Raw genomic sequence first — 13045 nt, 5'->3', positions numbered from 1 at the left:
TGTAAACTCTTGGAAAATAATTACTGTATATTCTTTCATCTGTTACTTTGCTGTGATTTTTTGCTGAGATCAGATGGTTCTAAGTTTTTAAGGATGCGTGATTTAACCAATTATTGCACTTACAGACTATACTATTTTATGATCACTAATCTCTGGTAGAGAGCCAAACTGGTATAAGCAGCAGTGGCCATACTTCCAAAGATGTGCCTAATGCAGGGCTTAACCCACAATGGAGCTTGGTATGTGCACTGTGAGAAGAATAAATGAAGGACAGTTTTAATAATTCATGTTATTTCCTGGACTGGTTGCCTTAGGAGCAAACACATTAAGGCACAGAAATGTATTCTGAAAGTCAAAAAGGGAAAGAAAGGTATGTAATTATATTTAAATAACATAAATGCTTTTGGAAGACTAACAGATCTGAAAGTAGTTGTATAAATGAATTGGGGAATAACAAGGGACTAGGGAGGCCTAATCTGTGTTCTCATTGGGAAGAGTGGATCTGGGCAGGACCTGGTGTATGAAGGAGGGAAAGTCTGTGAGACTCATATTAATGACAAGAAGGTGGCCACAGGATGAAACTTTATAATCCAGACTCATAAAGGCTCTGGGAATTATGTAACACTTTCTTTGCAGTTCATTCCCTGGATGACTTACCCCTTTCTTTTACGCAGAAAGAGGAAGTCTGGAAATGTAGACCTGATTGTCCTCTAGTCTCATCCATCTGAAGAATGAATTAAATTAGATTTTTTTTCATATCTATCTTAATCTATCATGTTATTACATTGGGAAACCCTTGTCCAAAAACGTTGTTTCTTCTTTTTAAACACTTGAAATTCTTCAAACAGGGAGCAAAGCCTATCATTACCTAACAAATCACCCATTGCGTCATTAAAAAAAAGAAAAAAAAAAAAGTTTATGCCTAACATCTATTGCATTAACTTGACCATTTGAACTGTACAGTGAGTCTTTGTCCAGGCTTATTTCTCAAAGTGCACTAATGACCTATAAGCACTGACATGCAGCTGCTTTGTGTGTGTCCATTTTGTGATTATTACTTACTCATGGGTGCAGATTTATTTAGCAAGATAATGGCCCTCACAATACCTAGCAGAATTTTCTGCCCAGAAGTCACTAAAATAATGCAGTACTGTTGTTGCTGCTAAGGAAAATTGTATGCTCTTAAATTAGGTCACTACTGCATATTTATTGTGGCCCACAGAACTGAATAGTTTGAAGTGGAACATCTACTTAATAAATGTATTTACTTATAATCAGTCATGTTCCAGAAATAAATTAGGATGGCTTATAACGATTCTTAAAGTATAGCAAAGAAACATAAATTAAAAGGGGGAAAGTGGTAGAGTTACAATTTGTATTTAATTTATTAAGGTTAAGTCTAGATACAGAAGAAGTGGCAGAAATAAGGAGCTATATAATAGGGCCACGTGGTATAGCTTCAGTCATTAAGCTTGCAAAGAGAGGACAGCTTGGTGAATTTGAAGACAACCTTAAGTAGTATATTTAAATATTTAATAGAGTCCTCTCATATTTACTAATCACTTTGCAGTAAACAAAGAATGTTAAACACATTTATTTAAGCTCAGTAAGTCCACATTAAAAATGGGGAAATTAAGTCTAGAAAGAAAGTGTCTTACCATGACAAGTTGCCTTGTATAGATGATAATATAGAATATTTTCAAGAAGAATTACAGACTGGTAAAGCAGAACTAGAGAATCTCTTAGAGGAAGTCTACACACTATCTTACTGACAAATGACATGTTCCCACATTATCAAATCTATGAGATATCACTTTCAATATTAGATTAAACCATGGGATTGCCATTTTGTAGGTTAAACATGGTTAAACATCAGCCATTTCAGATGTTCAACTTCATAGTTTGGGTATCAGCGAAAACCAAGTATGATATGGATCTTCTGAAGCACAATTTGTTTACTTTCACTTAAGTTTGTAGCTTGCACATGAGACCTGTGATGTCTTCACTAAGGAAGATATAAATAATTAAAGACACACTAATTATCCTTATAAGATCTTTTTGGAACAGTACTTCAGCAACAACCAACTCCAGATTTTGGTACTACGTTTTCTGCAGAGATTTTGTAAGGGTGGATACTGACAACCGTTCCATAGAGAAAGGTGAAGTAAGAATCTGGCACAGAAGTCAGTTTAACTACTGGAATCCTTAGTCACACTGGATATGTTGCATTAGCAGGTTACCTAAATGTCTGTCTTAGTTTCCTAATCTGCAAGTGGAAAATAATGCTATCACTTTTTTAACAGTGAATCCATATAACTGGAGCAATTGCTCCAAAATTTCTATTTTGAATTATGAAAAACTCAGAGCCAAGTTGGAAGCTCAGCTTCAGGAATCACTTTGATCCTTGTGGTCTACAAATTAATATTCTTTTCTTTGATTTTCAGCTATTACTTCTTTATATTTCTCTTGTTTTTTTTTTTTGAGATTGTATTTATTTATTTATTCATAAGAGATAAAGAGAGGGTCAGAGACATAGGCAGAGGGAGAAGTAGGCTCCCTCTGGGAAGCCTGATGTGGGACTCGATTCCAGGACTCCAGGATCATGACCTGAGCCAAAGGCAGATACTCAACCACTGATTCACCAAGGTGCCCCTTTATTTCTCCTGGTTTTAATGATCTATTTCCTCTTTATTCCACCTTTAGGAGATAGTATTTCTCTGTATTTTTTTTTTAAGTAAGGAAATAGCTTTTTTTTTCTTTTTTGAGAGACATAACATGACCAGGGGAGAGGCAGAGACAGAAAGAGAAAGTGAATCTTAAGCAGACTCCACACTCAGATGGAGCCAGAGTAGGGTCCCGATTTCATAACCCTGACATCATGACCTGAGCTGAAATCAAGAGTCGGACACTCAACCAAAGGAACCACCAGGGTGCCCCAAGAAGATAGGATTTTTAATATTACCTCAAATCTTTGTGGTACAGGATGGGTTAATACATAATCAATAAATGAATACATGAATAGTATATACTCACTCTGAAAATGTTGACTGAAGGAGATTTCTGTCAGGAAATACATGTTATGCTAATTTAAAATGCATATGAATTCAAGCATGATAAAACATTGACTGTGGGGAGGTAATAACTATAGTAAATTATAAAGCTCTCAGAAAAAATTCAATTGAATATAAATGTTAAATCATAAAATATTAATGATATTTTATGTTCAACATATGTTAGTGAAATTAAAAGAAATTAAACAGTATGAAGTGAATAAGCCATATTCACTGACATCAATACTAAATGGTAGCTAACTATACTATTTCCAAATACAAATGTTATTATTCATGTCTATGCTATGGCAAGTTCATATACTCAATTCAAAATAACATTTGCCTCACTGGTAAGTGCACATTAATAATAATGTAGACTACCAAAAAACACATCAGTACCACATGCTATAATTGGGTTATTCCACTAAAATATATCAATTATACAGGCCAATACACCTAAAAAAATTTCCTTATATTTTTATCAACTCAACACAGAGCTCATGGTTAATTAGATCAGAGCCATATATAAATCAAATGATAAGATGCATTATTTCCTAGAAATACACAAGCTGCGAAGTGTACCTCTATATGAAACAAACAAAAGACTTAAAAGAAAATCATTCCAGTCACTCTTTTGAAGTTAATTTAGAATAAGAGAGGCTCGGATTCATGCTTTCTGATTCTAAATTAAGTCAAAAGGCAGATAACAAGCTCAACATTTTACCACAAAAATAAGTCCCATAAAGACAGGCAAACTATAATTTGCGGTTGCAGTCTGGGCTGTGTGCGCATGTGCGTGCTCATGTGTGTCACACAGAAACAAAGTATGTACATCCATTAAACTATAGTGATAATAACAAAAAATACAAAATCTACAGAATGACAAAACTTAAAAATATGTTCTTTCCAATTATTCTAAGAAAAGGGAATGATTCCAGTCCAGACACATTTAGGTAAGACTTTACATACTTTGAAGACAGAAAACGAAATCTTTTTTGGACCATCTATTATTTCTGTTTCCTCTGTCCTTAAACTCTTTCCTAAGTTATTGCAATTTTTTCCTTCTTCACTTCACCAAAACTGTAAATTTAATTCTGGATGTTGTCTACTATCTCCCTTTAGAATAGAAGCATAATACCCCTAGATGCTTGCTGACAATTTACAGCTGAGTCCCTTCTAGGAATCACCCTAAACCAAGGGAGCTGTCCCATCCAAAGTGGCCTTCCTCCTAGAAGTGCCCTTTACTCAAGGCCTGGATTATATGGGGGGTAACAAGGGCTCTGGCCTCACATCCAACATCTCTGAAGGGCCACAGCAAGGTCAGAACTTCCACTACAACTGGCTGAACCCACTGCTGCAATGACAGTGCATTTCAACTTCTCCCTCTGCCTAATCCTGCTTCTGTTCTTCCCTTATAGGTGTTTCCAAAGGCACTTCCGAATAAGGCTCTTGTAGACCAATCCCCATCTCCTGAGAAACATGATCTATAATACTGTGCAGGAAAAAAAAAGTTTGCTATAATTCAATTGGTAACAAATTAAACAAAAATGTAATCAGTACAATCTTTAAGAATTTTGGTGGGGGAAGACACAAAACTTCCAGTGGAGAAATAAGATTTTTAAGATTTTAAAGAAAGGACTGTCATTTTCACTTAGACATTTTATTAATTTATGACTAATTTTCAAATCTAATACATACATGATAGCTCATAGAAGATGTTCAATTGAGAACAATAAACTGAAATGGTGCAATATTTACCCAATTCAAAGGAGACCCAATGTTACTACAGGTAGTAAAATAATAAATGTTTCAGTTGTTAAGAGTATGAGACCAACATGAACTGAATTCAGATTCAACCAAAGTTCTTTTCAAGGGAAGACGTCATGAATCTGCAGGGGCCCTCGGCCATGCTTCCTTTTTATTCTGATTTTACTATAACTTCAGGAACAGCATTGAACTCTGTGGGCAAATTCTAAGATATTGGACATCATCCTATAAAAATAAAAAATTTGATTCCACTCTTTCATAAGATTTATAAAAATGTCCAGGATTAATTGTATCTAGAAAAGATTTAGAAAAGAACAATAGAAAAGATTAATTTAGGGATATATCTATAGAAGAGTGAATTAAAAAGATTCTGTATTTTCAGTATACAAAGGGGGTAGGTGGAAATGAGGTAACTGGCATTAGAAAATAAAACCCCAAAATACGAAAAATAAGCAATTCCTCAGCACACTAATTCCTCTAGCAGGCCATGCCTTCCTGCAACTGCATTCTGTTTTTAGTTGGATCATAGCCCAGAGCATTCAAAGGCTCTGGAGTCTCTTTCCTTCCATCTTAAAAGATTCCCATCAGCTTCTAAAAAAATTATAGCTCTTTCCGCCATCTCTCCTAGCTGCCACAATGGTGCGCATGAACGTCCTGTCCTGGCAGATGCTCTCAAGAGCATCAACAATGCTGAAAAGAGAGGCAAGCGCCAGGTTCTTATCAGGCCATGCTCCAAAGTCATCGTCCGATTTCTCACTGTGATGATGAAGCATGGTTACATTGGCGAATTTGAAATCATCAATGATCACATAGCTGGGAAAATTGTTGTGAACCTCACAGGCAGGTTAAACAAGTGTGGAGTGATCAGCTCCAGATTTGATGTACAACTGAAAGATCTAGAAAAATGGCAGAATAACCTGCTCCCATCCCACCAGTTTGGTTTCATTGTACTGACAACCTCAGCTGGCATCATGGACCGTGAAGAAGCAAGACGAAAACACACAGAAGGGAAAATCCTTGGATTCTTTTTCTAGGGATGTAATTCATACGTGCAAATAAAATGCCTCAATGGACAAAAAAAAAAAAAATTATAATGCATCCTGTCTTCATGTTCTCCACTACTATCCCTAACAACATAATCAGATCTGACTGCCGAGTCCACTGCCCAAAGAAACCACTCCCGTTAGTTACCAGTGACCTCAGTGTTATTAAAACCAGGGCTACTTCCATGCTATCTTACTTTACTTCTAGTGGCAACTGAGGAACACTCCTATCTTCCTAAAAAATGTTCTGCTTCTGTCCCACCTAATGGTTTTCTTTCCAACCTGTTGGTAGCTCCTTTTCCCTTCAGTCACCTCGTTCCTACTTTTGTTAATTTGTTCATTCATTCATTCAACTGGCAAAATGGAGTCTGGAGATGCAATAGTGAGCAATACTAGACGTGGCTTCTGCTCTCACAAAGTCCTTTACACCTCCTCTAGCTTTGCCTTGCACAATTCTTTACCAATATCACTATGTTGCTGTACCTTTTCTCTAGTTGAGCAACCATGCAAAGGTCTTCTATAGCAATCCTTTCACATGCATTCTTTGCTCTTCTTAGAAAGGTCTGCCTCAACTAATGTGTTAAGAAAAAAAAAAATGTTTGCCTCAGCTAGCGCATCCCTAAAACAATTTCCAAGCCAGTTCTTCAGACACTTGCCCTGGTATTCTCATCTCAAGCAGCATATCCTCTTTCTTCACAGCATCCAACTCTTTCCCTCCATAATAACTGTAATCTGTAATTTCATAGCTGCTGTGTTTGTTGGCTTGTCTAAGGCTCCAGGAAGTTAAGAATCCTGTTCACTATGCCATTTACCTAGATCATAAAGGCCCAATGAAATAGTGGGCACATATTTCTCTTTAAAATAAACAAGACCTAAACCAAGCAAACAAACAGCTTCCATTTCACTGTTGGTGCAAGAGATGGTTTAGGTGAAAAATGCAAATAGGCATCTAAGAGATTTAAGTTTATAAATGAAAGAATCATAATTAACTTTGGCTAAAGTTAACGTCAGAAAAGATAACTAGGTTGTTTCTTATCACGTTACTGGATCATATACACCCAAAAACAGACAAGAAAAATCTACACCCAGGCAATGTGACTGCGGATGCAATAGTTCAACAGAGCTATCCATCCTTCACTGGATGGACATACATTTACCCCCAGCCAAGATAACTCTATTCCATCTGCAAGCATACTAATATACTATAGAGAATCTCAGAATTAGAGCTAACTTAGTGCCTGTAGATCTCAGAGAGATCATACTCAGGAAGGTCAGAGAGAGAGCAGTAGTAGATAAGATACTAGAATTCGGATCTCCTAGTCCTCAGGAGAAAAAAAAAAAAGAGCTCAACCACTACCCACTTGCCCTTCTTTTTGGAAATAAACAAGGAGGAAGATAAAAGAAAAAAAGTTTAACATATGAACACTCTTCCATTACCTACAAAGTATTAACCATGAATATTCTAAAGTACTTCTTCACTTTAAGAAAGAGAAATTTTTAAAAATTTTAGCTACTTCTTAAAAGAAAGGCAATCTATGAAATTGCAATCATTTTAAAGACCCTGGAGGTTTCTTAGGATATATTTTTTGACATAGAAAAGTTTTTTCCTTCCATTTATGTCTTATAAAAAAGAAAAGAGAACTATATTTTGCTATGGGAACCCACTTATGTTTGCGAAAAATTGTGAAGTGTATGGAAGAATACGAACAAAAGTCTTAAAAGTCTTAAGAGTTATGGAGGAAAGTATGTGGAAGTGGGTGGGGGGTCCCAGAGAGAAGGAACCAGGCGCATTGTACTAGTGGATGGTAGAGCACATTTCTGCTCCAACTGTTTCTCTCTTAAAGGGGAATTAATTGAATTAATCCATTGTTTGTATACCGATAATAAATATAAGATAGATAAAATATCAAAACTAATATTTTGAACCAAACAGTAAGTAGACCTTCCAAAAGGATTTAGGTCAAGTAAACTAACTGGCCAATGATCTCTGTCATAGCAGTTTTCTCCCAGACTTTTCCAGCAGAGTGGTGGAAAAGTATTTGCTGCCAAAGATTTCTTTGCACCAATTTTTTACTGACTCAGGGAAACCCCAAAGAAGCCTTCTCTTTGGATTGTATTTACCTCAGGAGGATTTCTCACAGATTGTGCTAACAATAGAAATCATTCTTGGTTATGATACAGACCCAGCAGGATGTTCAAAATGCCACAGGCTACTCAGTGGTCCTGCCTGGGAAAGCCTGCTGGTAGGTACCATACGAGCCATATGGAAATGGCTAAAATGGGAAGTAAAAGCAGCAGGTTCTGAAGTCATCAGCTTCCCTTGCCATGGTAGAATTAGTATGAGTCTGATGCAAAGCATTCCTGCTTCTGCAATGCCCACTATTCATGGAGAATCACCAATCCATGGTGGTATACCAAATGATATGTGCCAGTTTCTTTTTTACTTATTTGACTGACACCTGAAATAGCCACATTTTGTTTTTTGTTTGTTTGTTTGTTTGTTTGTTTTAAGATTTTATTTATTTATTCATGAGAGAGAGGCAGAGACAGAGATGGAGACACAGGCAGAGGGAGAAGCAGGCTCCATGCAGGGAGCACAATTCAGGACTCAATCATGGGACTCCAGGATCACACTCTGGGCCGAAGGCAGAAGCTAAACCACTGAGCCACCCAGGGATCCCTGAAATAGCCACATTTTGAAAGAAGAAAGTGTAAAAAGCAAAGCACCTATGGAGGTGATAGTTTGCGCAGAAGTAATATCCTATAGACACTAATGTTGTGATAGGATCATTGTGAAGTGCAATGTAAACATTCTACAACTGACAATGTATGTCTACCTCCTTCCTGAGAGATAATATTGAGACTTTCTTTTTTACTTCCTAACATAAAAATTCTCAAATTTGAACTGTAACATGGAGACAATGTAGAGAAACAACAGTACTAATAAGAGAGACCTGTCAGAAAAGTGAAAATCACCTACCAGAATATCCTCAATAAGGAGAAAAACACCACCAATTTATATTTGACAGGTGTTTTAGGTCAGGCACTCTCCAGAGAGCACTGGAGAAAGAAATTATATCAATATAGTAAGTATGAAATACAGAAGCTCTCCTTTATCCAGTCTTATGTCTCCCTCTCAGTTACCTGCAGTCTGCTGTGGTCCAAGATGATCCTCCTTCTGACATATGATCAGAAGGTCAATGGTAGCCTAAGACTACATCAGCTGTGACACAATGCCTATGTCATCTACCTCACTTTCTCTCGTCACTTCACTTCATCACACAGGTACTTGATCAGTTCACACCATCACAACAAGAAGGGTCAGCACAGTAAGGTAAGATATTTTAAGACAGAGACAACATCCATGTAACTTTTATTACAGTATATTGCTCTAACCGGTCTCCTTCATTACTAGTTGTGATTGTTTAATCTCTTACTGTGCCTAATTTATAAATTAAACTTTATCACAAAGGAGGTATGTGTAGGAAAAACACAGGATACATACGGTTCAGTACTGTCCATGGTTTCAGGCATCCAGGGGAAGTCTTGGATCATATTCCCCCTGAATAAAGGGGGACTACTGTACCTTCCAAACAGATAAAAGCAAAGTAATTACAGAATATATAAATGCTATAAAAGCAAGGAGTGTGGGAATCTTTGCATAATCGTAATCCACACAAGGAACACTGAATTACACTTTCCAGGGGTGAATTTTCTGTAACATACTGCTTAAAACTGATGGTGAGAAACATGTTGTGTTGACTGCAGAAATGAATATGCACATACATATGGAGGATGTGTCAAAGACTGATACAATATACCACTAACCTGTTTTTTGGGGGTGACTGAGGGGACAAAGATTTTTAAAAAGAACAATGGTCAGTAGGGAGGGTCTTCTGGATGCTGTTTAAGCCACACAATTTCCAAAGAAAGGTGTCACGCTCAGCCACATTACAAAGAGTTTCTGCCATCCATAGCATCAAGCAGTATTACATCACCAGAATTAACCATCACTTATTACTTTCTCATTAATTTACAAAGTAGATTATTTTATAATGGTACTTCATCTGAAAATAGAATAGGACATTTAACATTTATCTAATTAAAAAAAGGGAGAAGTTTAATAGGAATATTAAGGAGTCCCTGGAAGATGTTAGGGGACAGATGATACACTCCATAAAGACATCTTTGACAGTTGAAGAAAATGCATCAATATTCCTTTATTACAAATCTTAAAAGATCCTTCAATTCCATTAACTGAATCCTTGGATTTAGTGACTGTCCAAGCATTGTGGATGCCACCTGTCACAGTGGTATAGAGAATCAGTACATCATTAAGGCTGGAAACTTAGATTCATCTCTTCATCATTCATTTAGAAAATACTTACTGAGCACCTATTATATGCTAGAGGCGGTGCTAAATACTAAGCATATGATAATATGAAACAGATGTTTTTGCTAACCCTGTGTGTCTATTTAAAAAAAAAACAAGTAAACATAAAATTACGTATTATGACAAGTTCTACTACAAGTTCTCTGGAAAAGGAGAACACAGTAATATAGTAGAGAATACTGGGAAGGGGAGCACAGGGCTAGCACTTAGGACTCAGGGTCTGAGGATGAATAAGGAGTCAGGTGAAAGAACAGGAAGGTCAAGACTCAGGGCAGATGGAACGCCTCAGTGTCTCAGTGGTTGACTGTCTAGACGCCTTTGGCTCAGGGCATGATCCCGGATTCCTGGGATCGAGTCCCACATCGGGTTCCTTGCATGGAGCCTGCTTCTCCTCCCTCTGCCTGTGTCTCTGTTTCTCTTTCTGTGTCTCTCATGAATAAATAAATAACATCTTTTAAAAAAGACACTCAAGGCAAAGGAAGCAGATGTGAAGACTTTGAGCCCAGAGAGTATTAAGTTTTGAGAACTGGAAGGGGATAGGTGTGGCTACGTTGTAATGAATAAAGGAGAATGAGGTCTGGGACGAATGAGGTTGAAAAGGCAGGCAACAAGAGATGGCCACAAGGAGAAGTCTACATTTTCAGTTTACCGGGAAGTCACTGAAAGGATACAAGCAGAATGATCTGATTTAAGCCTTCAGTAGGCTCTTTGGAGAGTGCCTGTAAGCAATACCACCTCAATGTCATCCTAAGTTTTTCCCTGCTACCAAAATCCAACCTCCTGAAATTTATCCTTCCCTTCCAAATGTATAGGAAAAATGGCCAGGAGCAAGGGTCTCAGAGGAAGGGGTTTGCATATATCAAGTTCTACCAGTACTCCAGCCTTACTGGCAGTTCCCCACCCCATCCTCAAGATTGCTGATTTTATTAGCTAAATATAAAGCCACAGCCAAGCAAGTGTGATCTTTAAGGATTGGGTCCCCAGGAGCCCTCACAACCTCAATGCTCAGAAAGCTGGGCAGAAACAGGAAGTTATGCCTCCTAGAAAAGTAAGGGACAATGGATGCAGGAGGGAACACTATCCTCTGCCTAGGGGTGGGGAAGAAGAGGTCAACAGAAGGGGAGTCCAGCCACAGTGGGGGTTCCAAGTAGCAGTGATAGCCTACAAAGCCAGTAATGCCTGGATCTAGGGCAGTACTGAAATGTAGCACAGCTGTGATGGAGAAAGTTCTGAAACTCTATTAGCATCTTTCCTCTCAAGGTTGCTTAGTTAGCCACACTAATAAAGCATTACCTGATGCTGCGGTGAATTATTTAACTGTATGGCTTGGGGATTTCTAACAGATTTCTCTTGCACCCAAGGCTTTTAAAAACAATGGTTGTTCATTTTCCTAGAAGATATCCAGAAGCAGTAAGTTGTTTTTTTCCCTCTTCCAAGATAACTCAAATCGATGGGAATGACATATCCACAGTAGTTCCTATAGGTGTTGGTGTGTGCGTGTGTGTGTGTGTGTGTTATTGGCACGAAAACGGTGTCAAAAACAATGTTATTACTTCTCTGTCGTCTAGCTTGCATTTTGAAGAAATGTGATTCTTTTCTAGAGGATGAGAGTAAAATCTGAAAAATCTAACTGCTCCTCAAACACCAAGAATTTCCCAAATAAATGCATTAAATGAGTAGAAAGTTGTCCTAGATCTGACTTCTCTAAATATTGAATTAATCTAATATAGGCAGTGAAGGGAGGAGAAAGCTACTGAAAGAAATTCCACCAAGAACTTAGAAATAAGAGAGATAAGTTTTCCTTTGAAAATTGAATTATAAAATCACCACATAATGGGTTAGAGAGAGATAAGGTGAGTTATTTTGAAGAGCCAGAAATGGTTCCCAGACATGAAAAACTGGCTATCATCAATAATAATGAACCAGTCAGAGGAGAGACAGCAATGGAAGTTGAGAAAAATGTAGAAAATGAACATTCTGAGAGGCCTGGTCCAAGGGAGGAAAGGCTTTGGCCCGAAGATATGTTCTCTCTGGTCCCAGGGATAAATAAAGCCTTCTATGCATGAATTAACTTACCTTAGAGTGATGCCATTTAATCTAAACTGATTTCATGCAACCTGTACAGGCTTTTAATTATATTCTGGTTTCTCAAGTAGCCTGCCTTTAGGAAAAGAAAAAGAAAAATCAGCTAGCCAAAAGATAATAGCTCCTCTGGTAATGCTATTTCTCATTATATATTAATACACTGGCATTCTGCTTTTATTCATTAGCTTATAGGAGCCTGTATGGGGGATCCTAAGAGACAGATTCACATTCAGTGTGCCAATAATCAGGTCTCTGAAACAGCCAGGCTGAAAACTAGACCATATCTCATAATGTCATGCTGTACTCTCATCCACATGACATGAGAGTTTTCAAGTAAGTAGAAAGAGGCAACCCATACATTTCACTGATTAGATAACTAAAGTCACATGGCCCATACGTGGTAGAACAAGGACTGGAATCTGGGTCTCCCCATTTCTTGTCCACGCTGCATGAAAGATATACGTGACACACTAATTATCCACTAAATCTGACTAAATTCTAAGGGTTTGGGAAGAATAGGAATCCTCTAGGTATTCCCATCTGGGGACCATGCTGTGTAGAATTCATTTATCTAATTATAGGTGATTTTCAATTTCCCTGCTCATCATCATCCAACGCATCCTTTCTCCTTTATCTGCCACGTATAAGGCTGCTTATGATACTTAAAAAAAAAAAAAAAACTAGTGGCATCGTACCATGTCTAACAT

General features: G+C 37.5%; 1 protein-coding gene and 1 pseudogene across 10 annotated transcripts in view; one reads left to right on the top strand and one right to left on the bottom strand.

The window, feature by feature from the left end:
* The window catches only part of PRR16 (proline rich 16), a 537790-nt gene that overhangs the window by 236176 nt on the left and 288569 nt on the right, over positions 1-13045 (bottom strand). The gene's annotated exons all lie outside the window — the stretch shown is intronic.
* LOC144321584 (small ribosomal subunit protein uS8 pseudogene) lies at positions 5448-5905 on the top strand (annotated as a pseudogene).

Source organism: Canis aureus, chromosome 10, assembly GCF_053574225.1.
Source record: "Canis aureus isolate CA01 chromosome 10, VMU_Caureus_v.1.0, whole genome shotgun sequence".
Taxonomy (NCBI): domain Eukaryota; kingdom Metazoa; phylum Chordata; class Mammalia; order Carnivora; family Canidae; genus Canis; species Canis aureus.
The sequence above is the reverse complement of the archived record's forward strand: the minus strand, read 5'-3'. Positions and strand labels throughout refer to the sequence as shown.